The sequence below is a fragment of the Tursiops truncatus genome, chromosome 19 (genome assembly GCF_011762595.2).
Source record: "Tursiops truncatus isolate mTurTru1 chromosome 19, mTurTru1.mat.Y, whole genome shotgun sequence".
In the NCBI taxonomy this organism is placed as follows: Eukaryota; Metazoa; Chordata; class Mammalia; order Artiodactyla; family Delphinidae; genus Tursiops; species Tursiops truncatus.
In genome coordinates this window covers 38306371-38333271 of record NC_047052.1, presented here as the reverse complement: position 1 = coordinate 38333271, position 26901 = coordinate 38306371, and the positions used below count along the sequence as shown (strand labels likewise).

Below are 26901 nucleotides of genomic sequence, written 5' to 3'. Positions count from 1 at the left end.
CTCTTAGAGCCCAGAATACAATATAAAAAGTCCAGCTACCCCGCCCAGAAAGGAGCTGAGCCAGCTCTTTGCCATTCCAGCCACCCCAGCTGAGGTACCAGACACAATCAATGCCATCTTGATGTTCCCCTTCCAGCCAAGCTCCAAGCTGAATGTTGGCATCAGAACAATGCCAGTCAACGACGCCCGGAACAGAACTGCTCACTGAGCCCAGTCACCCACGTGGTCACTAAAATAATAAATTGCTGTTGCTTTAAGCCACTAATTCATACTGTAGTTGTACCAATAGATAACGAAAGCATGAGGGGAGAAAAATAATAAACAATAAGCATAATAAATATAATTTATTCTCAATTATCCTATTTATTATCAGTGACTCCAATTCTTTGGCTTTAGGTAACTGAATACCCACCTTCCCCTCTCTTGGGGGTGACATCCCCAAACTCAGAACCTTCCCTACCCAGCTCTCCCTGTTCTGGGCCTGGTCAGGTGGCTGAACAGTCCCCCAGCAGCACAGCCCCCAGACCTGGCCCAAATCTCTCTAGGTGTCTGGTATACAGTAGGTGCTTTCTCAATGCATTAGGCTGGCTCTGTCAGAAACTCCCCATCATCATCTTCACTTCACACTGTACCTACCCTTTCTCTCCACCAGGGGAAAGAATAAGTGGCGATAACCCCAACATTTCTCCAAACTGTGGGACACGATTTGCTCATGCTCTCTCCCTCCTGTGCCAGCCTTGCCTCCACTCCCCACACTTGGAGGGCATTCTCTGCAGGGTAAGGTCTCAGGGCAGGAAGGCCACCAAGCAGCGTGTTACCCTAGTCTAGCAGCCTCCTGTTCCTCTTTTCTGCCCATATCCACTCACTCTTTTTGTGGTAGCAGCACTGCATTTTTCTTGGGGACCCACGCTCCCTCTCTGGGTCCATCTGACTCCATTCCCCACTCTGGGGCCGGCGCATTACTCAGCTGAGCCAATTAGTGTATTCTAACTGTGGCCTCAGTGGTTGGTTCAGGAATGGGCACATAACCAAAGCCCATCCAATCAGAGCTAATCCCAGAAATGTTGTGTTTGTATCCAGAAGAAAGATTCCTTCTTCCACTGGGACTTCTCTTTGTAAGGATAATGTAAGCCTGGAGCTCCTTCCAACAGGAAGAAAGATTGCTGGAGAATGAAACCAACATGATAGGATGCACAGGGGAGAGAGACAGAGGCAGAGAGATGGACAGAGACACAGACAGGGAGGAAGGTGATGACACTATTTGAGCCCCTGGAACCAGCCGTTCTAGACGCATGCTGATCTTATCAGCAGGAGTAACAGTTGCCTGAGGGACTCACCTTTCAGGCCTAGATGCCTCCCTTCATTATCAAGAGCATAGGACATATTCAAGGAAACCCAACATACTTTGCTGGCAGGTATATGCACTATTAACAAATATCATTTACAGTTGAACTAGTAAAGTCATTTTATCTGCACAGAAGTGATATGTTGGTAATGGGGTAGGGGGTGGTTGGTATTGGTCAAGCCTGTTCTGATTACAGCAGAAGAGACAAAACTGATTTCAATTGGCTTAAACAAGCGGGTCACTTACTGACCCACCTATCCTGCCATAGAAAGAACAAGGGTGGTTCAGTCTTCAGGACAGCTGGCTCTAGAGAACAGGACACTGTCGAGACTGTCTTAGGCTTTCTCTTTTCTCTTTGCATGTCAGATTATTCTTTCTCTGGATGTCAGGGAACATGGCCTTAGGCACTCCGCAGCTTACTTCCTCAGAGCATTATAGCCAGAGAGAACAAAAATCTTTTTCCTCTAACTCCAGTTAGAAAAATCCTGGGGAAGGATTCTGATCGGGTCAGCCTGGGTCATTCATCCATCATGTGGCCAAGGTCAGAATCTGTTATCACAGTGGGGAGTCCAGGAGCCAGTCTTAATCACGTGTGCTTGGGGAGGAGGGGAGAACAGGGGAGAGGAGAGGAACGGAATTCCTTGGGTGGAGGTGGGGAGACTGTTTACAACACAACCAGCCTGAGGTCTAATCAAACAATAATGTTCAGGGCACGGGTGACCTGAGTCTCAGAACTGGGTCCTGGAGTGGGTGTCCTTCCCTCCAGGCAGGGGGATGACAGCTCGATTAGGAGGGGCTGGCAAATCTGGAGAGGAGGCTGGCTGCCTTTGAGTTATGCAGAGTAGAGTGTCATGGTATTTAAATACTTGCCACATTTAATTAATTAAATATTTCAACATTAAATAGGGAATCAGATGTGACTTAGTGGACATTATATCTCAATAGCCATTAGCCATTCAACAGCCCTCTGAATGGAACCTCTGCAGCCTTGGCCTCCCCTCTCCTGCATGAGAAAGGTCTCCAAGAGACACTTGGGGAGCATCATTAATTAATTAGTGATGGAGGCTGTAGTGGGCTTTGCTGTTTTCAGAATGTCATGCTCACTTAGGCCGGGGTCTTTCTTCTGTTGGGTCTCAAGGCCAACTTTTAGGGAGGTGGAATAGGCAGGAGCCCAGTTCCGGGGCTCACACACACCTACACACATCTGACACCTCCTCTGTCCAAAAATAGTTCCGATGCCCCAAATTCCACTATTAGAGATTACTTCCTTGGTTTCAGGCCATGTCCCCTCCCCTTGACCTGCTGTTACCCCAGGGGTTAGGAGCTCCTTGACAGCCTCAAAAGGGGAGAAGTGCTTCCTTCAAATGGCGCAGCATGAAATGTGGTGACCTTCAGCTCCCCTTTGTTTAGTGCTCAAGGACCCTCTGATGCACCCACCCCCATCAGCTAGGGCGGGAGGGCATCCTGAAGACAGCGTTTTCTGGCCCATCTTGCAGGGACTGCAAGGCAGGCCAGCTCCTAGTTATCCTTGGGATTGGAGGTATGCAGCTCTTCCCCAACCAGGCAGGGTAGGAGGCTCAGATGTGTCAGTGCCCTGGGTGAGGAGAGGGGCGGTATAACGAGGTCTCAGGCAGCTGCAGCCTTGGTGATCTTTCCAAAGGACAAATCTGATGGTTTGAGTGGGCTGGGGAATTCCCCACTGCCCTCAAGATAAAGTCCAGACTCTTCACTCTGACTGCCCTGACACTGCTACCCCTACCAGTGTCAAGCATCATCTTGACTCCCCAGACCCCAACCCAATATTCTATGTTCCAGCCACACCAGTCTTCTGTCAGTTCCTGGAAGCACCAGGGTCTGTGTTCTCTGGATCTTGACATATTCTATTCCCTCTGCCTTGAATCCTTTACTGCCTTTAAGATTTTACCTAAGATGTCAACTCCTCCAGGAAGTCCACTTGCCTTGAGCATGGACGCAGGGATGGGGGTGGGGGAGGTCAGTCCCAGGCAGGGGCAGCTAGATGGCCAGTCAACTGCCCCATTTAGCTTCCCTGTACATCCTTGGATCCCTCTGCTATGTGGACTGAAAATCTTAGGGACCCCAGACTGGAGGAAGGCTGGTGGCCAGGAGGAAGGCTCAGAACTGCCACATACTGGCCTAAGAGGGCTGCCAGGGAAGCACAGAGGGTCCTTGAGCCCCTCCTCACCCCTTCTAGCCTCTACCTGGGCTCCTTTGAAAGGTATGGAAAGAGTGGGAGCCAGACCACTCAGAGGCTGCCAAGGACATTCTTTGAAGAGTCAGAAAGAAATGTCATGGGAAAAGAATCTGAAAAAGAAGAGATATATATAAATGTATAGCTGAACCACTTTGCTGTACACCTGAAACTAGCACAGCATTGTAAATCAGCTATACCCCAATATAAAATTTAAACATTAAATTAAAAAAATAAACAAATTTTAAAAAAGAAAGAAATGCCACAATGAGGTTTCAAGAGCCATAGCCTATTTAAAATATTTACAGTGAACAATCTAATACTTTTTAACACCAAAATACATGCGATGCAATGATAACTGAAGAATGTATCTAAAAAATATTTGCTCGCAGAGCACTACGGGTGTTGGACGGATGTCAGCGTCTCGCCCGCCATCCTCTGACTCTACTTGTAAGCTCATTTGGAAATGACAGTCCCTGATGCCTATGTCAAGTGGCCCACACGCTCCTTGTATGGATGGAAAACTGAGGCTCAGAGCAGGGAAGAAGACAGCCCAAATCGGGCCTGGCAAACCAGGCTTCCACTGACCCCCAGCAGCTCCTCTCCTCCCCGCTCCACAGAGCTCTGCACTTTCCTGCAGCGCCAGCCCTGGCATGAGTCTGCCTCCCAGGGTTCTGGGTGCAGCCACCCCTCCCCCGTCCCTGGGGTGCCAGGCCATCCAGCCTCCTCTGTCTTGTATCCCTGCCCTTTATAAATATGCAGTGGGCCAGAGAGATGGGGGGGCTCTTTCTGAGGGAAAATTAACCACAATGACAAACTTAGTTATTCATGCAGACCATCAGCCTGTTATCCCTGATTATGCAGGACACAAACTGTGAGGATCTGAGTGACTGAGCTTGCTCATCAAAGGCACCATCGGGCAGCAGCCCAGCCCACCTTGCCCGCTGCCTTTGTACTCTCTTCTCAGCCCTGTGCAGGCCAGTGGGCCACCTCCCTCTGACAGCGCCTGTTCCTGACGCAGGGACCCCTCCTCACTGTATTTTAAAGGATTAATTAACCTTGTGAGATTGGCGGGGAAAGCTCCACCTGGCTATCTGCTGCATGAAAGCATCCGCTCACCAGAGTATTTTAAGCTCACAGTGCAGACCATATGGTATTTCAAAGAACAGAAGTTGAAAGTACAGTACATATTTATTCCTTCCACAGAGAGCATTAAAGGGGTTTAAGTATTTTATTAAAGTCTATATGTGTGGCATGTGTGTGTGCGTCTGTATGTGTGTGCGTGCGTCTGTGTGTGTGTGTACATGTGCTAAGCAAGCGGAAATATACTTGACGCATAGAAAAAATAAATTACACAGATTTATTTTCATCTCTCTGCCCCATAGCAACAGTGAAAATTTGGTCTATGTAAACTTGAGAAAACAAGAAATATTTTATCATGTCTTCTCAGCTCGTGGCCATTGCCAATTTTTCCTGTCTTTTCTGAAACAGGAACAGCTTCCTTGGTGTCAGGACTGCAGGCAGAGGGGAGGCAGGTCTAAGACAATAAAGGGGGCCAGGTGACACAGGCAGCCTGAGGTCCTGCCTTCCACAGGCAAGAAGTTCAAACACAGGGCCGCCCCACTTCTGCCCCAGGTACTTAAGCTCCCTGAACCTGTTTCCTTATCTCAAGCAACACTGCTCTCACAGGGTTGGTGTGAGAATAAAATGAGAAATATGTGTAGAGGGCAAGCAGCACAGGCAGCCCTGCTCTGAAGAGTCTTGGATCTGGAATGTTGAGAAAATCTTACTGCAGAAATCTGTTGATTATATCCTATCCAGCATCCTGTCTCCCTTCTCTTGGGAACAGCCTCACCATTTTTCCTGAGGCAGCCCCCTGTCTGTCTCCCAGTCCAAATGGTTAGGTTGGAATTAACCTCATCCCTGACTATAGGGATTGCCAGCGGCCAAGGGTGGCCAGTCAGAGCCCTGCATCTCCCAGCCTCAGTGACTGGTTCAGGGGTGGTCATGTAACCCAAGAGAGACCAATGAGGCTCAATCCTGAGATTTTTGCTGGAATTACTGGGAAAGAGGCTCTCTTTTCCCAACAGACTTGCTAGGCTGGGAGCTTGGAGTTCACTGCCAACCTGGTCTAGGGCAAAAACCTAGCAATAGGAGAATCTAGGGCAGACGTAGACTCTGTCCAAAGGACAGCTCACCTCTCCTAGCAAAGGCAGAAATTAAAATTCTCTAAATAAATTAATAAAAGTTTTAAAGGAAAGAAATAAGATAGGGTTGGTGAGCAGGTCAGGTTTAGCTACACAAGGATCTATCCTCTCTTGACAAAGCCACAGGCTTGATCCAATCTAGAAAGAGCTCTAGGAAATGCCAAGCTGCCCCACCTTTCAAACACCTCAGGCTCTTCCTGCAGTTCCAAATCTCCCCTGCTGGAAGCAGCAGTGAGTCAATGGGACCTGTGACCTGAGAGAAATGAGGCCTCAGGAACCAGAGTGAGACCTTCCACTCCCTGATACACATCACTTTTCCACAGAAAGAGACTCTGTCAAGGACAGTTTATGGTCTAAGAAGTTCATAAATAGCACGAGGATTGAAACATGAATAGCCTTTGAAATCTTCCAGGTCTCCCCTCCCCCACTATTCTACTAATGAATAAAACTGAATATTAAGAAGATAATAATTACTTTCCACCCAGTCTCCCCCACAACCCATGTTTACCATCTTCAAGTCTTCCCCTTCATATATGTAGGAGAAAATATATTTTCAGACCACAAGATGTAAATGGGAAAACGCAATTTTCTCTAATATTCTATAAATGAGAATTGAACCTCCATTTTACTTGAAGGCAGAAAAGTTAATCTAGTCAGTTCCAGGTTTTCTCAGACACTTGGTGCTTTGTTCAGTCATTTCAGATTTAAACTTAGTTTAGAGAGCATGACAGTCCACTGAGAAGAAAAGCATTAGAGTTCAAGAAGACTGAAGCAGCTGGAATTTGCAAGACAGAGAACCAGAGAGTAGGAACTGCACAGAGAAAGAGCTTCAGAAATCTGATTAGTGTCCCCTTAAGTCTGTGGTTGAATACTAAGCTATGGTTGAATAGCGTGAAACCTATTCCAGGTAAAGAATGACTAGGTTGCTGGAAGCTGGAAGCTGAACAATTTTTCAGAGCTCACATAGGGCTAGGAGAAATTTTACTTATGACGAGCCAGAGTAAATAAATAGAAAACCTTTAAAGCAGCCAGAAAAAAAAAAAAAAAAAAGACACTGTGTATACAGAGGAACAAAAATAGGAGTGAAAATTGACTTCTTGCTAGAAACAACATATTTTAGAAGACAATGAAATGACATATCTAAAATGGTTGGGGGGAAAACACTGCAACCTAGAATTCTACACCTAGCAAAATGATCCTTCAAAGATAAAGAGGAAATAAAGATTTTTTTGAGACAAAAAAAATGCTGAGGGGATTTATTACCATCAGACCTGCACTGCAAGAATTATTAAAAGAAGTTTTTCAGAAGAAGGAAAATAATACCAGGTGGAAAGAGAATAAGGCAGAAATGGTAAACGTGTGGATAAATATAAGAGGCTTTGTTTTTCACTTAAACATTTAAAAAAAGACAATTTCACTGATTAAGCCTAAAATGTTAGCAATATATTGCAGGGTTTATAACATATGTAGAAATAAAACAGAAAAATTTCAAAAGGATGTGGGGAAGGGAGAGTATACTATTGTAAAGTTCTTAGGTTACTTGTGAAGTAGTAAAATATTCTTTGAACATAGATTACCATGATAATGTAAAATTGTAAACTCTTAAACAATGGCTGAAAATAATGGACATTAAATAAAAATATATTTTAAATCCTCACTTAAGCCAAGAAAAAGAAGGAAAAGAGGACCCAAAAATAGGTAGGACAAACAAAACCAGACAGCAATATGGTAAATTCCAACTCAAATTCATCAATAATTACACTAAATGTAAATGGTCTAAACTTTCTAAATTAAAAGAGTTTGTCAGACTGGATGAAAAAGCAAAATCCAAATAAATGTCCAGAAAAAAAAAAACTTTAATCATTTGTTTGTTAAAATATAAGGATAGAAAAGCACATGCCACACAACATTTATCACAAGAAAGCTGGGATGGGTACATTAATATCAGACAAAGTAAAATTCAGGGTAAGGAATATTGTCAGGGCTAATCATCACACACAGTTAATCATGATAAAAGGATCATTTTATCATATAAAAATTATAAATATATATGCATCTAATAAGAGAGCTACAAAGTACATAAAAACAAAACTGGAAAAATTTTCAGGAGAAATAGAAAAATCCACTTACAGTTGTAGACTTCAATATTCCTCTCTCAGTGGTTAATAGAATAAGTAGAAAATAAGAATATAGAAGACTCGAATAATACCATCAAATAACTGGAACTAATTGATGTTTATAGAAAAATGCACACAACAGCAGAATACACATTCCTTTTAATTGCACATAGAATGTTCAATAAGATAGACAATGTGATGAGCCATAAAGCAACTCTCAACAAGTTTAAAAGGATTGAAAGCAAGAGTATATTCACTGACCACACAAAATTAAATTAGAAATCAGTAACAGAAACATATCTTAAAAATGTCCAAATATTTGGAAATTAAATAAAATACTTCTGAATAAATAAAATATTTCTAACAGATCAAGAAGAAATCACAAGAGATATTTAAAAAATTTTTGAACTGAACACAAAGGCAAAAAAAGCCTATCAAAATTTATGGGATGCAGCTAAAGCAATACTTTGAGGGAAACATAGCTTTAAATGCTTACTTTATTTTATTTATTTATTTATTTTAAGGTGTTGCAAGCACACTTGCAAGTTTTGTTTTGGTTTGGTTTTTAATTTTTTTTTTATTTTTGGCTGTGTTGGGTCTTCGTTACTGCACACAGGCTTTCTCTAGTTGTGGCGAGCTGGGGCTACTCTTCGTTGTGGGCTTCTCATTCCAGTAGCTTCTCTTGTTGCAGCACACGGGCTCTAGGTGCATGGGCTTCAGTAGTTGTGGCACACAGGCTCAGTAGTTGTGGCGCACGGGTTTAGTTGCTCCACGGCACGTGGAATCTTCCTGGACCAGGGCTCGAACCCGTGTCTCCCGCATTGGCAGGCGGATTCTTAACCACTGTGCCAGCAGGGAAGTCCTACATGCTTATTTTAGAAAATAAAGGTCTAACATCAATTATAAATGCTGCCACTATAAGAAGTTAGAAAATGAATAGAACATTTAACCTAAAATAAGTAGAAGGAAAAAATAATAAAGATAAAAATAGGAATAAATGAAGTAGAAAATAGACAACAGGGAGTTCCCTGTGGCCTAGAGGTTAGGATTCTGGACTTTCACTGCCATGACCCGGGTTCACTCCCTGGTCAGGGAACTGCGATCCTGCAAGCTTCAAGGCATGGCAAAAAAAAAAAAAAAAAAAAAAAAAGACGGCAACAATAGATTAAAATTAATGAAACTAGCCTTTTTCTTTGAAAAGATGAAAAACACGATAAACTGTTAGACTAATAAAAAAGTGAGAGAAGACATAAATGATCAATATCAGGAATGAAAGATAAAACATCACCACAGGTCCTACAGACATTAAAATGATAAAGGATTATTCTGAACAACATTATTCCAATAACTTTGACAACTTAGATGAATTAGAGCAATTCCTTAAAAGACACAAATTATCAAAGGTGACTCAAGAAGACAGAGAAAATCTAAATAATGCTATATCTATGTTTTAATTTGAATTTGAATTAAAATCCTTCCCACAAAGAAAATTCTAGTTTCAGACAGCTTTCCTAGTGAAATTTTATGGAACATTAAAAAAGAAATTATGCCAACCTACAGAAACTCTTTCCAAAAATAAAATAGGAAGCTACACTTCCCAAGTCATTTTATAAGGCCAGTATTGCAATATAACATTACAATGAAACTCTCTCTCTCTCTCTCTCTCTCTCTCTCTCTCTCTCACACACACACACACACACACACAACATATCAAACTAATATCTCTCCTGGAAAAGGGAACCCTCCTGCACTGTTTGTGGGAATGTAAATTGATACAGCCACTATGGAGAACAGTATGGAGGTTCCCTAAAAAACTAAAAATAGAACTACCATATGACCCAGCAATCCCACTACTGGGCATATACCTTGAGAAAACCATAATTCAAAAAGATACATGTACCTCAATGTTCATTGCAGCACTATTTACAATAGCCAGGACGTTGAATCAACCTAAATGTCCATCAACAGATGAATGGATAAAGAAGATGTGGCACATATATACAATGGAGTATTACTCAGCCATAAAAAGGAATGGAATTAAGTTATTTGTAGTGAGGTGGATGGACATAGAATCTGTCATACAGAGTGAAGTAAGTCAGAAAGAGAAAAACAAATACCGTATGCTAATGCATATATACAGAATTTTAAAAAATGGTGCTGATGAACCTAGTGGCAGGGCAGGAATAAAGATGCAGATGTAGAGAATGGACTCGAGGGCATGGAGTGGGGGAAGGGGAAGCTGGGATGAAGTGAGAGAGTAGCATTGTCATATATACACTACCAAATGTAAAATGGAAGGCTAGTGGGAAGCTGCTGCATAGCACAGGGAGATCAGCTCGGTGCTTTGTGATGAGCTAGAGGGATGGGATAGGGAGGGTGGGAGGGAGGCTCAAGAGGAGGGGATATGGGGATATATGTATACATATAGCTGATTCACTTTGTTGTACAGCAGAAACTAACACAACATTGTAAAGCATTTATTCTCCATAAGAGAAAAAAAAAATTCTCTTCGGAACATAGGTACAAAAACTCATAACAAAATTTAAGTATATCAAATCTAGAAATACAGAAAAGTGGGCTTTATCTCAGGAATTCTAGGTTTGTTTAAAATGAAAAAATCATTATAACCAAATAAAAGACAAATGTCACATGACCATCTCAATGGCTGCAGAAAATGCATTTGAAAAATTCAATGCATATTAATAATTTAAAAAGAAAACAAACTTAACAAACAAGGAATAGAAAGGAATTTCCTCAGTCTGATAAAAGGATCTTTGAAAAGCCTATGTCTAACATCATCTTAATGGGAAAAAAATGAATACTTTCCTCCTAAGCTCAGGAAGAAAGCAGAGAAGTCCCATCTTACTACTCAGATTCAACACTGCACTGGAAGTCTGGCCAATGAAATGAGACAGGGAAAGAAATAAAAGGCATACAAACTGGAAAGGAAGATCTAAAACTAACTTTATTCACAGAAGACATAATTGTCTATGTAGAAAAGCCCTAAAAATATACAAAAAAATAGAAACTGTAATTTTATAATCAATATCATTTAAGATGGCATTTAAGAAGTGAAATACTTAGGGAGGAATCTAACAAAATATGTTTAAAGTTTGTATGCTTAAATGCATAAAACATTTTTGAAAGAAATTTGAAGAAAAAAAGACCTAAGTAAATGGAGAGATACATCATGTTCATAGAATGAAACACTCAGTATTGTTAAGACAATAATTCTTTCAAAATTGATCTATAGGTTCAATGCAATCCCAACCTATACCATAGCTGGCTTTTTTTTGTAGTAAATGGCAATCTGATTTTAAACTTTATAAAGAAATGCAAAAGACTTAAAATGGCTAAAGCAATTAAAAATAAAAGATAAACAAATTTGGAGAACTTTCACTACCTGATTTCATGACTTATTATAAAGCTACAGTGGTCAAGATAGTATGGTATTGGTATGGATAGAAATATAAGATTAATAGAATACAACAGAGTACAGAAATAAACCCACACATATATAGCCAATTGACTTTTGACAAATATTCCAAGGTGATTCAATGGGGAAAGAATAGTCTCTTCAACAAATGATGTTAGAATAACAGGAGATCATATAGAAAAAAACCCAAACCTTGATTCTTACTTTATATCACACAAAATTAAATCAAAGTAGTTCATAGACCTGAAGATAAAAACTATAAAACCACTAGAAGAAAATATAGAATAAAATATTTGTGACTTTGGGGTAGGCAAAAATATTTTTAATGTCTCAAAAAAGCATGAACCATTAAAGAAAAAAATGGTAAACTTACACTTCATGAAAATTAAAACCTACCCTTTGAAATTTATTTTTAAGAAAATGAAAAAGCAAGGCACAGACTGACAGAAAATATTGTCAATACATATATCTGATGTAGGACTTTGTCCCAAATACATAAGAACTTTTACAACTCAATAATAAGAGGACAAATCACCCAATTTAAAACTAGGGGTGGGGATGTAATGTGCAGCATAGGAAATACTGTCAATAATATTGTAATAATTTTGTATGATGATAGTAACTAAATTTATCATGGCGATCATTTTGTAATGTACTAAAATATTGAATCACAATGCAGTACACCTGAAATTAATATAATATTATAAATCAATTATACTTCAATTAATTAATGAATTAATTATAAGTAGGGAAAGATTTAAACAGCCAGTTCACAAAAGAAAGTATAAAAATGGCCATGGCCACAAAGCACATGAAAAGGCGTTCTGCTTACAAAGGAAATGCAAATGAAATCCATAATAGCAAACTACTACACACTCACTAGAATGGCTAAAATTAAAAAGACTGCCAATACCAAGTGTTGGTGAGGATATGAAGGAGCTGGAACTCTCATATACTGCTGGTGGGAATGCAAAATGGTACAACTACTTTGGAAAACACAGTGTCAGTTAAACATAAGATTAAATATATACTTACAATACAATCCAGCAGTCCCATTCCAGAAATTTCCAAGAGAAATGAAAACACAGACTTCTATGTGTGCCCATAGCAGTTTTATTCACAATAACCCCAAACTGAATACAACCAAACGTCCATCAGTGGGTGAGCAGATAACCAAATTGTAATATAACCATACAATGGCATAACGTTCAGCGAGACAAAGGAAAGAACTACTGCTACATGCAACAGCACAGATGAATCTCACAGATTTTTTGCTGAGTGAAAGAAGCCAGACACAAAGTACGCAGTGTAGGTGATTTACATAAAACTAAAAAAGACAAAGCTGACTTACAAGGGCACAAAATCAGTGCCCTTGCCTGGTGATTGCCTGGAGTTGGAGTGATTGCCTGGAGTTAGAGACTCTGACTGCAAAGGAGTAAGAAGAAAATTTTTGTGGTGATGGAAACATTCTGTATCTTGATTGTGGTAGTGGTTACACTGATGTAACCCTTTTAAAAAACTTACTCAAAATGGGTGCATCTTGTTATAAATTATACCTCAATAAATTTGATTTTAAAACATACATATGTCGGGGACTTCCCTGGTGGCGCAGTGGTTAAGAATCCGTGCTTCTGGGACTTCCCTGGCAGTCCAGTGGTTAAGACTTCGCCTTCCAATGCAAGGGGTGCAGGTTTGATCCCTGGCCAGGGAGCTAAGATCCCACATACCTCAGGGCCAGAAAACCAAAACATAAAACAGAAGCAATATTTTAACAAATTCAATGGAGAGTTTAAAAATGGTCCACATCAAAAAAAACTAAAAAAAAAAAAAAAGAATCCGTGCTTCCACCGCAGAGGGCATGGGTTCGATCATCCCTCGTCAGGGAACTGAGATCCTGCATGCGGCGTAGTGCGGGCAAAAACAGACAAACAAACAAAAAACATACATATGTTACTCTATTTTTTAAAATAAATAGAGTTGAAAATGAAGAGAGAAAAAAAAACAACCTAAGGGCCCATTCTTGGTTAAATCAAATCAACTTTCTGCACATATATAGCATGGAGCTCCATGCAACAGTTAAAGCAAACTAAAAGCACAGCTGTGCATAAGGAAGGGAGGTCCTTGTACCTATGGCTTTTCTTTAGGACTGACTATGAAGGGTGCAGACAGATGGGCTGAAACTTGAGGGGGATGTGGAGTTGAGCTACAAGCTGAGCTCAAAGAACTTTTAAAGGCTTCTGGGCTTAGGTACTGTCCAGAGTCTCTGGGAGTCTGCAATCCCATCAAGAATCAGGATTGTCATTTGTCTGGTGGCAAGAAGGTTCACAGGTGCTTGCCGAAGGCTGCCTAAATGAGCATCTAAATGGTGAAGACAGGGTTCCAGGCCCCATTCTGCACTAACTTGCTGACTTCCCTTCTCTGAGCCTCAATTTCTCTATTTGTGACACGAGGAGGTTGGACTAGATGAAAGCTTCTTGCTGTGACACTAAACATTTCCAGGGGCTGTCTGCCCCTTCACTCGAAGCTCAAGGGCTGTACTCACACACCACCACCCTCCCAGACCAAGCCCCACAGGGAGTTTGTGTCCAAGGCTGTAAATGGCTGGCTGTCCCTATCCTGCAGCACCCCCTCCCACCTGGGCTGTTGCAAAAATTCCAAATCCTAGTGAAACTTCATAATTATGTAGGGTCGAAATGAAAAGGCATATCATATCACATCAAAAATGTTCTCCCCAAACTACATGCATTGTGATGTGTATCACAAAAGTATTTTTAAAAGCACCAACCTATAAACAATACAGCCTATGAATACTGTAATAACACCAGGAAAGTTCATGGTATAATGTAACTTTTGAAAAGCATATAACATTACATGTGCTTTATGATTACAACTTAGTGAATATACATAAAGACAGAGTGAAATGCTCCAGGAATCTTAATTCTTAGATGTACCTCAAACGAGTTGAAGCCTAAGACAGAATGAAATGACTTGTGCTTCTGAGAGCTGTAGCTCAACATCTCACATTATATTACCGGAAGTCCATCTCTTCCTGGACTATGTTTTCCCAGCAAGGGCTCTCCCCGTGGTGAGACAAGGATGGCAGTCAACAACTCCAGGCTTATCTTTTTACTGATCTAGTAATCTAAGCAAAAAGTGAGAGCCTCTTTCTGGCAAAAGTTTTGAATTTCATTGGCAAAACCTGAGTCATGCACGCACCCAGGGCTGGTTTCAAGGGTGCAGCCTCATAGGGCCCTTACCTTGGTTTAACGCTCTGCTGTAGCATCTTGAAATTCTTAATAATTTTTGAACAAGTGGCCTTGCATTTTCATTTTGTAATGGATCCTGCAGAGCTGATCTGGACTGAACCCACCTCAAATCCCACAATCTGAGAACAGGAGGATTGGTTCCCCAGTGGAAGATAGGAAACTGTTACCAGGAGGAAAGGAGGCTAAATGGAGGAACAGCAGACCTACACCACAGATGCTAACAACAATTGGGATAGGGTGGTGCTGATTATGACAGTTTTCATTGATATTATTATTTTTCAATGTGGCTCTATTTCTCATTTAAATACAAAATAATTTAACATTGAATAAAGAAAATGCAGTTCTCTCTCTTTGAAATGAGAGTTGTCAGAGTTGTGGACTGGGGTAAGGAGACCACCTCCCACAGGGGGCTGTTCCGAAGCTTCCAGAGCTGAGCAATATCCAACAGTGTTAGTTCTAACCTACAGCCTGAAGTCTCTGGGAGTCTGCTGAAGTCTCTGAAGTCTCGAAAGGTTGGGATGGAAATATCTGAATCTGATGGATGATTCCATTTGCCACCCACTGAGCTGCATTCCCTGGCCCCGAGCTTCTCCTGAAAGACCTCCAGACTGCTATCTGAAGATTAGAAAAGTGTGCAAAAATTCCTAAAGAATCCTTACTTGTCCATGCTGTTTGAGAAACAGACAGGGAAGGAGAGAAATGGTTTCAGATATCTTCTCTCCTTTGACTCTTCATGTTAACTCTCTGTGTTAAGCCTTATTTTTACTCCCATCTCACTGCAAAGAAAACTGAAGTTCACTGTTCTAGGTTTCCTGCCCAAATTCACATCTATAGGAAGTTATAAGGGATTAGACCCTATGTGTGTAAACTCCAGAGTCCAAGCTTTACTCTCTAAATCCTTTCTGCCTTGACACAGGAGCCAGATCTTGAAACTTCTGGCCTCTGTTTCTTTATGTGACAGTGAAAATATGCCTAATCCTTCACAGGTAACCTCAGGGCACCTTCCAACTTTCTCTCTTCCCTGCCAAGTCCAAACGCACCTCTTGGTGGAGGGGGCAGGAGGATCAGTGACAAAGGCTCAGAAACCTACAAACCCTCCCAGACAAAATGTGGATGGAAGTCCTTTTGCCTTGCTCTCAGTTTTATTCACCAGGTTTCCACCCTCCTCCCCAGAGGCCAAGAGCTGGGCAAACCTTGTTCACCACAAAAGACCCTGTCATTATCTTCACATACCAAATATTACTTGTCCAGTTCCCTTGTGGGAGATACGTACATAGCTGCTGTCATAAACGAACTGGAATGCCTTTGCCTGTGGGCCTCTGAGGAAGTTTCTCTAGGTACATATGCAAGAGCGGAACTGTTGAGTCCCCAGGTACAAGGCCAGGACCAGAGGGAGGCAGTGAGGCGCCCAGAGCGCATATGGACCTCCACGCGAGTGGAGGTCTGCCCTGACGGTGAGGGCCTCACTTCCGTCACCGTAGTCTGAGCTCTGCAAATGTACATGCATATTTAATTTCACTGCACCTGTCACACGCTCTCCCATCCCTCCATGGCAGCACTTCATACCATCTGACCCGCTGAGTCGTGTCAGTTGGCTGGGGTAATGTGGCACCTCATTCCTTTACTTTGCGTTTCTCTGATCACCAGTGAGGATACCTCTCCTCTTTTGTATACCTTAGTCATTCTGATTTCTCCTGGGAACAGCCTATACATATCTTTTGCCCATTTTTTAAAAATTAGGTTTCCTTTATTTTTATTTTTTTGGACTGATTTTCAGGAGTTCCTTAATTATTCTAGTTATAGCCTAGAATATAGATATGTTGGTTTAAGGCATGAAGAATACCTTCTCCTAGCTTGTCACCTGTATGTTGATTTTATCTATAGTAGAGCAACATTTTCCATGTTGTTTCCATTTGGTGTCATCAAATCCATCATTTTCCTCCTCATGGATTAAGCTTCTGAGGTAATGATAAATCCTTTCTTATCACAGAGATTTTATCCTATGTTCTAGTTTATTAGCATTATATTCTCACCTTTAATAATTATTTAATCGATTTAGAGTTTATGTATAAGGTCTGAGGTAGGGATCCAATTTTATTTTTTTCTCCATTATAGAAAAATCAATATCCCCAGAGCCACTTACTAAATAATCTAGACTTTCTCTACTCATTTGTAATTTTTTTCTCTATCACATACCAACTTTTATAAATGAATTTATTCTGGGCTTTCCAAACTATTCGATTCATTTATTTGTTTCTGTACCAATATCCCAATATTTTAATTACTATGGTCTTGTAATCTGTTTTAATGCCTATAGAGCAAGACCTTCCCTTTGTTCTTCTTTTTCAAAATTGTTTTAGCATATCATGGACCTTAATTCTTCCATATACATTGTAGAATCAGTTTCCCAAGTTCCAATACAATCAGGTTGGAATTTTTACTGGAATTGTATTGAATATATAGATCACTTGGTGGGGGGTTTACATTCTTTCAAGGTTAAGATGTTATCCCATTATTTATCTGTGTATTCAAGTCCCTTTAAAAAATCGATATATTTGAATTTTAGAGTTAGCCCCCTAAAGCTCTTGCACATTTTTTGTTAGGTGAATTCCTATACTTCAGTATCATGCAAGTTGTCTTATTTTGATTACTTTTTCAAGAAACGTATTATTATTGTCAAGGTTCCCATTATTGACTTTATATTCTGATCTTATAAAGTTGCCTTTGTTCAATTCTTTTATTAGGTTAATTAGCCTGTTCATTCTCTAGTTTTCTACGTTGAGGATGATTTCACAATAATATTTGACAGAATGGATGGACCTTAAGGACATTAGGCTAAGTGAGATGTCAGACAGAGAATGACAAATACTGTATGAGATCCCTTATAGGTGAAATCTAAGTAAAAGAAAAAAGGAAAAACCGAACTCAAGCCCTGTTTGGTGGCTGAGGTAATGGTGATGTTATTCACCGAGGGGGAGATCTGGGGAGAAACAGATTTGGGGCAAGGTGGGTTCCACTTCAGATGTGCTTGCTCAGAGGGGCCTGTGGAACATCTAGTGAGGGGTCCAGCGGGCATCTGGATGGAAAGATATGGAGCTGAGGGCAGTAGTCTGGACTGGGAGACAAAGATTTAGGTGTAATGTGTCCAAGTGGTATCAGTGAATGTTCACAAAGTGCGTAGAAAAGTGCCCTAGCACATATGTGTTAGCTACTGGTAGAACTATCAGGATTATGCGCACAGAGATGGGAGTTAATACCAGAGAGTGGACCAGATCTCCCAGGATCAGCCTAGAAGCCAAGGGTTCTGAGGCCAGAGCCCTGTGCAACATCAACACTAGAGGGGCAGAGGACGCCGAAGAGACAGCAGGAAGGGCGGCTGAGAAAGTCAAGGGGACAAAACCAGGGAAGAGGGAGCGGCTCTGCTGAAATTGTAGAGGAATGCGGCACTGAATATGCCCTTCCGCGAATGACCGACCTTCAACACGTTCTGTCTCTCGGTAGCAGGGTCTAGCAAACAGCGAACACACAAGGGCCCGCAGCAGTTCCGGCACACTGTGGCTGCACAGCACCGAAAACGCCCGCCACGCCCCCGGGACGGCCACGCCCCGGGCCCGACCTTGCGGAGCGCCTGCGCAGGAAGGGCCCCGCCCACAATCCCGCCCCGGGCCCGCCCCTTCCGCTGGGTGCACTCTGAAGGGCCCCCGCCCATGGGCCCGCCCCCAGCCGCTCCGGCCCCGCCCCTTCCGCGGGCGCACCCCGCAGAGCCTCTGCGTTGGACCAGACCCCTTGCTCGCCCCGTTGAGGCGCGGATCCAGCGCAGTGCCCGAGCCTAGCCTGCCTAAGGAGTGAACGACCTGCTCAGTCTGCTGGGCAGGCGTCGGGGTGGCGCGAGGTCGCGCTCCGTGCAGCCAGCGCCGAGCAGCCGCAGCCGACAGCTTTCAGCCGAGAGCCAAGGAGGCGAGGAGAGGCGAGGCGGGGCGGGGCGGGGGCGGGGCCCTGGAACGGTGGGCGTGTCAGAATCACGTGGGTAAACACGCCGCACGTGGAGAGCAGCCTGATCCGTGAAGGCGGTGTTAGCTAGCTGTTCGCAGAGGGAGACTCGTCGGCTGCGGCAGCGCGCGGCCTGCGGGCTGGGAGGCAGCGGCCAGGGCCAGTCCTGCGTGCACCCCACTGATGCTCAGTTCCTCGCATTTAGCTAAAACCCTGCTAGCAATGGCCAACACTGAGTCGGCTCGGCAGTGTCAGGCTCTGGCCTAAGGGACGTAATAAACCTTTGATAACTCGGTGAGGTGGGCGTCATCCTATTTCACAGATGGGGAAAGCGGAGCCGTCAGAGGCTAAGAAACTTTTCCAAAGACGTGTGGCCAGAGTCCCGACGCAGGCAGCCTGGCTCTTTTGTGTAGGGGTCGGGTTCCTGCTCCTGGCGTCCTGCTCCCGCCCCTTGGGGCTGGGCCTGGCCTGGGACACTCAGCGAAGCCTAAGATTCCCAGTTTGTACAGTGAGGTAGTAGTGGTGCCCGCCTCCAGAGGACGCTCAAGAGGCGGCGCGCAGCACGTCGTCATGATAGCTTCCGCCAGGGTGTCGGGGTCGGGGGATGGACCTGGTCGGGACCTCTGGCCCGCCTCCCGGCCCACCCGTCTCTTCCCGGAGCCGGGGGTCGTCAGCATCCCCTGCAGCGGCGCGCAGAGCGCTCAGCGCTCCTACCCGGAGCCGACTTCCACTCAGGCATTCCTCCGTCCTCTCTCCTCCTCTTCCTCCTCGGCTTCCTTCACCTCTCTTCCTGCTCCTCCGTCGGCGCAGCGTGACCTGGAAGCGCAGCACTCGGAGTCGGCGGCCGCCTGGGGCCGGGGTGCCAGGGAGGGGCGAGCAGAGTGCACAGGATTCCTAGCAGAGCGTGTCCCGGGCACAGAAGCTAGGCTGCCCGGCTCCAGGGGGCTAACGAGCGCTCTTCTGAGGCACATGCGGCCGGGGCCGCCACAGGGCCCGCAGTCCTCGCAGTCCCCGAGAGCAGATACCTGGGCCCCAACCCTTAACCAGGCCCGGGCTTCTCATGCAGTGCAGCCACGGACCCTGAAACCAGCCGTTGACCCCGAAACCAGCCCCTGACCCCCCCCTCCACCTCCCCCCATGACCTTGGGCAAGTTGCTGAATCTCCCTGTATCTGTTTGCTCTTCTCTGAAATGGGGTTATGGGAGAACTAAATAACTAAACCAGAGCCTTTACAACAGTGCCGTGCACACTGCTGGGACCCCTCTGGCCAAGACTGAGAACTTTGCTTTCCTGCTGTTTGAATCCGAGCCCAATCAATCCCTGAAGCCAGTTCTTCCCTAAAGGTCTGTTTTAAGGTAGTGAATGCACCGTCAAACAACGACTTGCCCAGGTGCATTCCCTGAGACACGTGGGGACAATGACACAAGGCTGTGTGGTGGCCCAGAAGCTGAACCCTTCTATTTGCCTCCTCCCAGCTTATTTACCTACTAGCCAGTCTCAGCATGTCTTTTTCCGATAATGCCACTTGCTTTGCCCAACCCCCATCCTTGGACCAAGGGCCACACGTTTGGCTGTACCTGTTCTGACAGAGCCTCCCTGAACTGCAGTGGGATGTTGGACTCAGACCCTTATTCTAATAAGGAGAGCAAATCTATGCACAGTGGTCTTCTGGGTGACAAATAGAGGCTTTGTGCATGAGAGGCCTAGGCTTGGGGCTTTGGCTAGCGAGGACCCTCCTGATCTCTGTCTTTTTTCCTCCAGGCCAGATGGGAGATCTCACGAGCTGGTCTAAGGAAAAGGAAGATGGAAGCAAAACACAAGAAAACCTAGCAGACACCAGAGACGAAAATTGCAGGGTTTGAGGGTGAAGCAGACTTCAGTGTTGGGCTGCTCCTACCCCTGAGGCCAGGTGTTGGGGCAGGCTTCCCTACAGGGGTGTCCAGAACCTTCCCTGCATCCCGGGCCTGGCACAGACGCCAGCACTGTGGAGTCAGGGATGCTGAAGGGATGAATGACAGTGGCCACACACCTGCAGTAAGAAGAACCTTGTTGGAAGCAGGATTTTTGCAGCTGTCTCAGAGCATGCTCACATGTTTGCTGTCAACCATCTTTTGGGAGGGTTTCATTGTTGTTTGTTTCTGTATTTGCTGCTTTCTCCAGACCAGCATCCCTTCACCCTTTCTGTGAAACCAGGTAGTTCAGATGGGACTGATTCCAACCCGGCTGGCTCCTGCCTGGCTAGTCAGAGCACTGCATCCTCCTGGCAGTGCATCCTCCTCCAGTGATTAGAGAAGGCACAGACATGTGACCCACACTGGACCAATGAGAATCATCCCCAGGACCTTGGCTAGGGATTGAGGAGGGGCTTACTGGTAGGAATATCAGCTTGGAGATACCAGCAGATGCCACATGGAGGATGAGGTCGGCAAAGAACAAAGCTGAGCTGAGCAAGGGAGATAGATTCTTGAGGACAGCATGCAAACACCCAGATCCAGCCGTGCCTGAGGCTAGATACATCCCTGGGCTGTCCAGACGCTTGTATCCAAGAATTTCTTTTTTCTCCTGGCAGTTTGAATTGTGTTTCACTTGCCACTGAATATCTTTCTGTCATATGACCCTCTGGTGGAGCCAAGACCGCAGCCACCATTTCTGAATGAGAAAGAAGTGTGAGCCTTTGGGGTGCTGGGTCACACTGGACCCAGTCTACAAGTGTCTCTCATAGTCTCTGGCAGGGGCTCCTACCTCCTCTGTCTCTCTCCTGGCCTCCGGCTCTGGCCTTCCTGACTAGTGGGTCTATGGCCACCCAGCCCACAGATTACCTTGACTGTGTGTTCTCTGGGCTTGTGCCCTCTGGGTCTGTCTTGTCTATAACTGTATCCTCAGGACCTAGCATAGATGCTCTCAGCAAACATTGGTGGAAAGAATTAATGGGTCATCGAAGCTCCTGTGGCCTGCTGGGGTGTGGAGGTGGGGGTTTCAGTAAATCAGGAGCCCCAGAGCTTCCTGTCTCCCACCATGCCACCTGCCTTCGGCATGCATGGCAGCCTCTTGCCCCCACTGTTACTGACTACCTTACCTGAGGCCTTACTCCAAACCCTCCACCATTTCCCCACACTGTCTCATGGATGGCAATATGGCCAGTCTTGGGTAGTTGGGTGAGGGATGAATTTTCACTCTAACTCCCCGCCTTGGACCTCCCTGCCCCACTCCACAGGCTCGGACACCCCAGAAACACTTCCAAGAACACACCCCGAGGGGCCATGACTGCTCCTCACCAGCGCGCCAGAAGGGGCGAGTGAGAGTGTCCAGGAGGGGAGGGCTTGCTGCCGTACACAGGCTGCATGCCTCCTGAAACGTGCAGCAGCACATCTTCCCAGAGAAAAAGGGAGGCCCAGAATTACAAGCTTTGTTATTTTTACTTTTTGGTGTGAGGGGCCATCTGCGCAGGTTTGAGCTTGTCTGGAGGAAACCACGATTTGTAGATGAAATTCAAAAGTAGGATTTCTTTGCAGGCTGTCACGCTGAGACTTTCTCCAGGAGCTGGGGCGGCAGTGCTGATATTTTTATAGCATCAGAGTGTGCCAGAGTCCAGCAGCTGCTCGGGCTGAGTGAGCACATGGGGCCCTCCAGCAGAGCATCAGCAAGCCCTCAGCAATGGTCTTCTCAGCGTGGGCTCCACTGAGGGTGCCAGGAGGAGCCTGGGTCAACAGCTGTGAGAATTGGCCCCCACTGCCTGGGAGGAGGGGTCCTGGAGGGTAGAAAGTCAGGTGCGGGGAGGAAGTTGGCAGTGCTGGAGCATGGGAGTGGGAGCAGCTCTGGCCCCTCCACTGTCACCATCAGTTCCTCTCAAACTACCTCACCAAACATGCAGTTTGCGGACCCGTCCTCAGGATATGCCAATGCCCCCACCTTCAGCTGCAGGTCACCCTCAAGCCCCCAGCGTGGAAATTCCACAACTGCCTTGTCCAAGGTACAGGTGGATATGGCCACATTGGAACCCCTTCTAGGATATTCCCACAAACCAGGGCTACCTGCAGTGGGGATGGGGGGCGCATGCCAATGTGAAGTGAGGGCAGGAGAGTCATCCAAACCCCATTCTGAAAGCCCTTTGGGGGTATTCCAGGTGAGGGTCTGGTACGGGGATCTCGCTTTAACTAACAGCTGCCCACGGTCCGTGCACCACCCCACGCATCCGGGCTAATGAAGTTTACGTTCAGACAGTGGCAGAGGTGTCAGGTGTGCACATTTGTCTCATTCATTTGTAACAGGAAACATTGTTTATCGCCTGCACGCTTTCCTTGGGCCTCTTTCCTGGGCCAGATGCACAGCAGCCCATTACGGGGCAGCACAGGAAGGAGAAGGAGAGAAGGACACTGAGGTTTCTTACCCTGAAGACTGGAAACGCTTCGAGGCCATTGCTCACAACTCCTCCCGGGTTCCAAGGTGAAAGGATGACAACAGAGGTGGGCAAATAAATGATTCATGACACTTTCAGTCACTGCCGTGCCCCAAGCACACATACCCTTTCTAACTTATGCTAAATAACAAAATTTAGTAATAAGATACAGGGAGTGTGGGAGGAAAGCAATCCATAACCTCCTTTTTATTTTTCCTTTCTTCAAAAAGAATGCTTAAGTGAGGAATGTGATTTGAGGACCCCCAGAGGGGTCCTTGGCTCAGAGATACTGCTACACACACACACACACACACACAACCACACACACACACACAACCACACACACACACACACAATCACTCACACACACACACACACACACACACACACACACACACACCCTGCCTGTCTCTCCACCCAGAGGACTCATTACCCGTGTCAGAGTACCTGTATGTAGGGTTATGGCAAAGCAGAATGGAGGAGGGTGGGAGCAAGACCTGGCCATTGCCGGGTGGGACTGCTGTTGGCATTGCCAGGGAGAGCCAGGGTACACAAATGACAGGGAGAGAGGCCCAGATGAGGGCTTCTAAGGCCTTGCTGGGCTCAGGCTCATGCTGGGCCTGAGTAGCTGGGCAGACAGAGCTTTTTTTCTTTTCTTAACAGAAACAAAAGGATGAAATCATTAGTGTCAATTGGGCACATTCATCGTAGAATACTGACGTACCATTGTTGTGAGGATAAAAGAAATATAATTAATAAAACCCACCCAGACTGCCTTTTGTGCTTCCTTTGAATACTTTATTGGCTTCTGCATCTATCTCATCCACAGACGAGCCATCTCTTTCCACTGCCCTGGACATTGCTAAAATGAACTGTGTAGAAAATCACCCCCGGGATCTGGAAACTCATCTTGTTCAGTTATAATTTGTCTTCTCATGCCTCAGTTTTCCCCATTACAGAGGCAAATTTAGAGCATTTTCCAGTTGCATAGAGCAGAGTTCCATTCAAGAAAGAACAAAGCCCACCCCAAGGCTGAGGTTTCTGAGGGAGGCCTAAGGTCCCTCCCACTCAAGGCCATGTTCAAGCCACCTGGCAGAGCCAGTAACTTTTCAGGCACCAGCCTTTGGTTGGGGGTCCGTTTTCTGACAGCAGCCCTGGAATCACACCTGCCCCACCTCTGGCCTTGACATGCCCTAGCTGGGGGTCAAAGGTCACGCTGAGAGTCACCGGGAGGCCTGGAGGCCCAGGGAGAGGTGAGGCAACTCTCAGCCCCTGACAGGCTTCCAGCTACCTGCTTGCCAGGCTGACGTCTGCCCTGCACACTGTTGCCCTCCTGACATCTAGAGAAATGAAACTGCTTTGCATGACAGGAAGTGGGGGGGGTTCCCTAAAGTATGACTGCAAACCTGAAACACCCCAAACTCATGTCTTATCACCACCTGGAAGACTAGAGTCTGAACAGAAACAGAAAGCAACTCAGCCCCTGAGAGGCATGTGCTTGTGGCCACACCGCCTTCTGGGTGGGTAAGGAACCGGAGGCCCAGAGCAGGCAAGTGATGAACTGAAAGCCCCACAGGCCTTGGGGTGAGAGCCAGCTGAGACTCTCCCATACATCCAGGAGTCTGAAACTCAGCTGCCTGTGGGAGCCAGGCAGGTAAAGAACATGCCTTTGGACACCAAGACACTTTGTCCTGAATATTCAACATGTTCAAATACTCTGCGCTTGCAGGGAGAAATATGCTCTCTCTGGCACTTTTCTTGAGACGTTCCACTTTCTTGATCTATACTGTTTTCTTGCTTTTGATGGAGTCACAGGTCACCAAGTGAAGATCAACAGCAGTGGGCCCTGCAAGGCAGCAGGGAATGGTGGGGATTCTGGTTCTCTGCAGACTGACCGTGCTGCCCAGAGCTGGGGAGCCATATCTGTATATGAGCTTTCCCAAGTTTCAAACGTTGACTCAAATGTTTTAAAACCCCATTTACAGCCCAAACACAATAAAGCCCCCATGCCAGCACAGGACCTACAGCCCTGAGGTTCAGCCTCTAACCTCTGTCCTGTCTGTTGCAGGGACCCTCACAGCTTCGGTTGGGGAAGGATGGAGGACACAGAACTCCAGGGGAATCGCTTCTGACCAAGTCTTTACCTCACACAGATTGTTCGCTGCTTGTCTCTAACAAGAGATAACTTGGTTAGGTGCTTAGCAAGAGAGACACAGAGAACTTTCTGGATGATTCAGGCTGTGACTGCTGGAATATATTAACTTTTTATTTTTTTATTTTTTCTGTTAAGAAGGGCACTGCTAGGCTGGTTCATCACAGTCCTGGGGAATGGATGGGTCTGTCTAGCTCTCTGATGATGCATTGGTGCCTGGGCACTTGCTTGTATATCATCCCACCCTTGCAACGTTCCCAAAGACTCTTTCCTATTAATATCTTGGTTTTCAATCTTAATGTTGGTCTTTTGCAAGTAGAAGGTAGCCTATGGGGACTTCCCTGGTGGTGCAGTGGTTAAGAATCCGCCTGCCAACGCAGGAGACACGGGTTCGAGCCCTGGTCCGGGAAGATCGCACATGCCACGGAGCAACTAAGCCTGTGCACCACGACTACTGAGCTCGCGTGCCACAATTACTGAAGCCCGTGCACCTAGAGCCTGTGCTCCTCAATAAGAGAAGCCACCGCAGTGAGAAGCCTGTGGACCACAACAAAGAGTAGTTCCCACTCGACACAACTGGAGAAAGCCCACACACAGCAAAGAAGACACAACGCAGCCAAATATAAATAAATAAATGAAAGAAAGAAAGAAGAAAAAAAGAAAGAAAAGAAAAGAAAGAAAGGAAGAAAGAAAGAAGATAGCCTATGTTCTTCTGTGCATGGAAAAGAAGAAACTTAATGAAAGTGATTATACATGTAAGGATCAATCCATCTACACATGGAGAAAATGTTTAATGTGCCAGGCCCTGAAATTATGTGCTAAGTAATGAAATCAATTGGCAGGCCACCACTGAAAAATAAAAATAAAAAAGGAGCAAGTTTGTATGTGTATGTGCATTTTAAACTACTTAGAGATGATACAGTTGAATGAAACAACCCTGTAGAAAAACAGCAAACGTTTTCATTTATTTATATGCTAGTGTATGAACAGAAAACATTCCGGGATTTTCACTTTTTATGTTGTACGTGTTTGTACTATTCTAACTTATTATAACAAACATGCTCCACTTTTGTAATCATAGAAAAACCAATAAAGTTAAATAATAGCAATTTTAATGGGAAGAAAAGATAGCATTACCAAGTGCAGATGTGGGAAGACAGGAACTTTCACACTCCCCACCTGGGAATATAAATTGGCACAATTTGGGGGAGTAACTGACCACATCTAGCAAAATTACAAAAGCACATGCCCTTTGACATGGCAATACCACATCTAGGAATGTGCCCTAAGGAATTAACACACGTGACACACGTGTGCACAAGATGTTGACTACAGCACTGTCTATGATGGTGAAAAAATTGGAAACCTATATGGATCAGCATGGGAGAGAATGTATACGTTATGGTATATTCGCTCAAGAGAAAACTCTATCACAGTTAAAAATGAATAAACCCAACCCTACATGTGTCAACGTGGGTAAATCTTGAAACTAATGTTGAAAAAAATAGCAAGTGGTATTATGATGTGTGAGGCTTGGTTCCATTTATGTGAATTTTAAAAACACCCAAAGCAATGTTTTCTGTAAATCTATTGCTTGTGAATCCAACTATAAATGATAAAATTCCCAAAATATGTGTGGAAATCATCCATACTGACCTCGGGGTGGTGGTTTGCTCTGAGGAGGAGAGAAAAACTATGGGATTAGGGAGGGTTACCAGGGGGCATCGAGTGTCTGTGTGAGAAGTCAGGGAGGGCAAAAGTTTTCTGAGAGAAGGTGGGGTCA

General features: G+C 44.9%; 1 long non-coding RNA gene across 2 annotated transcripts; it reads left to right on the top strand.

The window, feature by feature from the left end:
* The first annotated feature begins 18311 nt into the window (after window positions 1-18311).
* On the top strand, window positions 18312-25814 carry LOC109550836 (uncharacterized). 2 transcript variants are annotated; one of them, XR_002177522.2, is made up of 3 exons: window positions 18312-22540; window positions 22839-23033; window positions 23630-25013. It is a non-coding gene; the product is annotated as an uncharacterized lncRNA (long non-coding RNA). The 2 variants fall into 2 exon arrangements; XR_012327939.1 differs by lacking the exon at window positions 23630-25013 and adding an exon at window positions 25035-25814 and having other exon boundaries at window positions 18312-23033.
* The last annotated feature ends 1087 nt before the right edge of the window (window positions 25815-26901 follow it).